Below are 5,116 nucleotides of genomic sequence, written 5' to 3' on the forward strand. Positions count from 1 at the left end.
GGAAAGAGAATGCCCAACTTCTTAAAGGGAATGTAGGTGAAACCAGATTGACAACAGTGGGAATAATAACTGGAGCAGGCGAATCTGTGCCATTCTAGCTCTTTACACATTCACAATAAAAGTTAAGAGTGAGAATATTTGGCTGCTGAGAAAAAGGTCACCTTTTATCTCTGATTTCTGCTGGTCAAGAACAATGCGCTGATCCTGAGCTGAGCAGGTGTATGGTTCCCAAGGGGATGAAACCAGATTGACAACAGTGGGAATAATAACTGGAGCAGGCGAATCTGTGCCATTCTAGCTCTTTACACATTCACAATAAAAGTTAAGAGTGAGAATATTTGGCTGCTGAGAAAAAGGTCACCTTTTATCTCTGATTTCTGCTGGTCAAGAACAATGCGCTGATCCTGAGCTGAGCAGGTGTATGGTTCCCAAGGGGACCTTGCCTTCACGTTTTTGGGAAGTTGATGAAACGGCACAGTGAGGGGCAATCAGTATTCCCCAATACTCAATCCAATCTCTGAGCTGTTTCTCAAGATTATTTTCTTTAAAGTCAGATGAACCCAGATACTGGCGTCATGAGCATCTTTAATTTTATTGCTTCAGTATCTGTTTGCTATTTGAATGGTGGCATGAAAACCCACCACAGATTCTTCCTCCAGCTCCTGTCCTGCTCAAATCTAACCCTAGAACATTTTGGGGGCTGTGTTACTCTCCCTTTTAAGCCTCAACCTTGGCACTTGCCTAAAATTTCATCTTCTGCCTCAAACCCCAACACGATTCCCCCATTCTTAACAAACCAATTCTATTAAAATGGTTAATGTCTCACGCTCTCAATCTGCTTCTGTGGTACAAGTCTGCCCACTGATCCTCCTTTTAAGCTGCAAACAGTTAGAGAGTTGTGACGATGTTGTTATGATGCTTTTATGAGGAGCATTAATGAGGAAATAAACATAGAGGAGACTGCAGAGTGTAGGGGATTATTTTATGTGAGAGATAAAATTGAATCTTTTTCTTTTTTCTTCAAATGGTATGGACCATTAATTGTTCTTATCAGATAAATGACCAGAATGTCCAACACCACTTGAGTAGTCTTTTGTCATGTCCCTATGTAAAGGGAGGGTGTCAGGACACTGCATGAACTCAGACTGTCACAAAGAGGCATTATGATTATTGACTTTCTTGTGAGTTGCTTACAATGTTATACCTAATTACTATGCTGTACAATAATGATTATGTAGAGCATTAAATGTTTCATTAACATTTTATGTCTTTTATTTGATTAGTACAGCAAACTCTACTCATGTGTGCTCAGTGTTCATAGTTTATGTACAACGTGTTTTTGCCCACAGAGCTTGATACCCAGGGGTCGACATAAGGGAATTTACAAATATGTGTATGTTTTTTTTCAGTTCCTTTTTTTAGCCTTATGTTGGAGAATAGAGAAGGAATCATCAGAGTTACCAGAATTTTCATGTGAATATAATCCAATAAAAACTGACAAATATGCATTTTGAGAAAATGAATAATTTGGATACTGTGACAAATAGATTGAGTCATTTGGAATCTCAGTTCCAGAACTTATGTAGCATGAGTGCAAATGCCCTCATTCTGGGTTATACAGTTCAATTAATTTGAGGTTATGTTCATTGGCTGCATACATTCAGAATGGTGACAACAAATAGAAGCATGTCCTTCTAAACAACATAAAGTAACCCAGGCTAGAGAACTTTATAATACTTTATTTATTCCCTTTAACAAATCTGAAAGATAGAACTCTATTCTACAGATAAGAACATTTCATGTACTTGATGAAAGGTTGATTTCATGTAATTAATTATGACGATAAATTCAAATTCAGAACCCAATATCCAACCATTTTTTTATTAGAACCACATCAAACATTGCCAAATAGAAATCATCTTAAAATGATGACTTAAATTGAGAGTCAATAATTTGTTGCATGTTAAGTTAACAATGCAATGAAGATTATATTCGAAACTTCAGTTTGTAAAACCTAGTTCTTGCTCTCCCTTTGAATTTCCTAATGGACTTCAACAACACGGATCTGTAATCCTCAACTCATGCTAGTTGTTCTAAATTCTCTATATTTCTCAAGTTATATTGCTTTGCTGGCTTGCTGATGTAGTTTCTCCACAGTAGTTTTATTTTTTTTTCTAATAATTCCAGATCTCTCATGACCTCTCAGTTTACTCATACAATCTCATTTTAATTAATATTTGACTTGTATGAGTACGTATTCTCAATACTCCCTTCGGGTTGAGACGTTTTCCCTCATTTTTGACTTAGCTACTTGTAGGAGTGAAATAAGGAATTATTCAATTTATTGCAATCCTAAGACATGTTTTCTTGCTTTACCGTTGTCACATATAATGATGTAAATTTAATTTATTGCAAGAATACTATATAGTTTGCAAATGATGAAATATAGCACTTTAATTTTTTAATAATAATAAAATATATATATACACAAGTGCATTTCCGTCAGGTTTGTCATTACTAAAAAACAATATGAAAACAAACAGATAGAATAACACAAAAATGAGAATATACAATCAACAAGAAGATAAAGAAATAACACAGTCTCCTCTAGAACTTTGAGCAGTTAGCAGCTCAGCATTAATACAGAAAAATAAGGAGTCTTGATGGCTGCAAAGGTTAATTATATGTGTTGACTTGGCTAGACCGTGGTAATTAGCTGTTTGGTCAAATACTAGCCTAGGTTTTTCTGTAAAAGTTGTCTCTGAAGTTGTGATTAACATTTACAGTAGTTGACTTTAAGTAAAGCAGATTACTCTCCGTGATGTGTGTGGGCCTTAAGAAAAAAGACAGGTTTCTGGAAGAAGGAATCTTGCCTCTAGACTGCAACATAGAAATCTTTCCTAAGATTCCACACTTTGCACTCAAGATTGCAACATCAACACTCTTGCCTGAATCTCCAATCAGCCAGCTTGCCCTACAGATTTTGTACTTGCCACCTGCCAGCTCTGACAGTAGCATGAGACAATTCCTAAAATAACTCTCTCTCTCTCTCCATCCTATTTCTTATCAGTTCTCTTCTTACCTCTGACTAATACAATAGCCACTACTAAATACTCCAAATTTTATCATAAAACAAACAGGAGTTATCCAGGCCATAATTAGTCATAATAAAGATACAAGAGGAGGTTTCCTATCCTTACCTTATGATCAAATCATTTTCTGAACAGAGATCTCAATTTGAACCATCATTAGCAAAGGGTCATTAACACTGTATTAGTAATTTTACCTTGAAAATTGATGTTATTCTAATAGAGGAGATATCTAGTGATGTCTGCTCAACCCATCCTAAAAATTAGTAACTTTAATTGCAATTAATAGTTACATTTAGTAAAAATAGACTCAATAATAACCAGATTCAGTTGCTGAGGAGGTCTGAATATGTCTTTAGATTCCATGACATATCTCAATAATCTTATACTAACTTCCTTCCTCCTTTTTATGCTCTTCCCACTCCTTCGTTTTCTCCTTCTTCGAGCTAATTTGAGTGGCTTAATCATAGGAGCTGTGATTAAGATAGAGAACCAGTTTCCTTTTTTTATCCTTTGCTGCCTTATATTTCTATTCTTAAGCATTTTGAAAAGATAAAATCAATGCTTTTACTTTTAATTTACTGTCACTTCATGAATCACATTATTTTTCTTAACAGCGTTGAATGTACTACCTAACACGCACACACACACACACACACACACACACATACACACATGTGTGTCAGATGATGCCAAAATGTTGATTTTAGTTTTTATTGATTGGTTTAATTAAGATCTTAAGAACAAAGGGTCGCAAATCAAACTGAAAAAATCTAGAATTGATTATATTGTGGAACAGCTGCAAGTAGCCCGAAACACACTAACTCAGAAAATGGTTCAAAATAATTAGTATAGAATATTTATTAAGAAAAGAAATATAGTAATTAGAATAAATTTGATAGCATTTGAAGTAGGAGTTAGATGTGGAGTAAATTGGTAAACATTTCTTATCCAATTTTCTGGATCTCATCCAATCTTATCTAATGTTATCCAATCCAGAAAGGACCTTTATTATGGGCTATGCAAGACCCCAGCAGCAGCAGATCAAGTAAGTACACAGTTACTTCGTGTCAGCTTTGGAGATGCATAGGCTTGTGAGATAGAAAGTCAATACCGTGAGCAATTACGCTTCTCCATTTACTTCAGTTTAATCAGGAAACAATATATATAGTCCACCTGGGCTTCCTCAAAAATAGAGGTTTGAATAAGATCAAGGCTTCCTCAAAAATAGAGGTTTGAATAAGAAATAATCTCTTCTGTCTCTGATACATGGTTTAATTACAAAAGTTGAGAAAAAGCAAATCTCAACATCCCCAGAAAAAAAATGTTCCATCTCAGGAGTGGCTGTAAAAAAGTGATTGTAAAGCATGCCAATGAGAGATAATTTTTAAGAAGAGTAAAAATAATAACTAGCCATTTTACTATTCCAGAGAGGAAGTGCTCTTAATGACATTAATGTATGCAAAAATTTAGGGATGAATAGTTTCGGGTAGTGTATTTGTCATTTCAGATTTGTGTGACAAAATTTTCAATGAGCCGATCAGATGTGAATGTTTCTCAATAATAATTACACTGACATCAGATATATTTAGCTGATTAAGCATATCAAAATCTCTTTAAAATAATTCATAAATGCCTCACCATTTCATAGGCTGAATCTTTGATGCATAAATGCAGGTATTTACTCGTAAAGTATTTTCTAAAGATGTTTCTGAAACGCATGGCCTTGGCTGCTTGCCTATTTTAAAAGTCCCTGTGTTTCTAGGGTGTCTTTCATCTACATTTAAATGAAGATGTCTATGTAGCACAATTCCACTGAATAACAACTTGTCTTCTGTTGATTGGCTTTACTTGTTGTTTTTGTTGTTGTTGTTTTGTTTGTTTGTTTGTTTGTACTAAGGCAACTATGGCATCAAGCATTTCTTGTGCAACTCACAGGAGCACAGTATCATTTGATTCTAATGTAAATATCTTTATAAATCCTAAGTGAAAGAAGTCAGTCTCAAAATCTTGGTCCAGTGACAGTA

Source organism: Pteropus alecto, unplaced genomic scaffold (assembly GCF_000325575.1).
Source record: "Pteropus alecto unplaced genomic scaffold, ASM32557v1 scaffold63, whole genome shotgun sequence".
Classification (NCBI taxonomy): domain Eukaryota; kingdom Metazoa; phylum Chordata; class Mammalia; order Chiroptera; family Pteropodidae; genus Pteropus; species Pteropus alecto.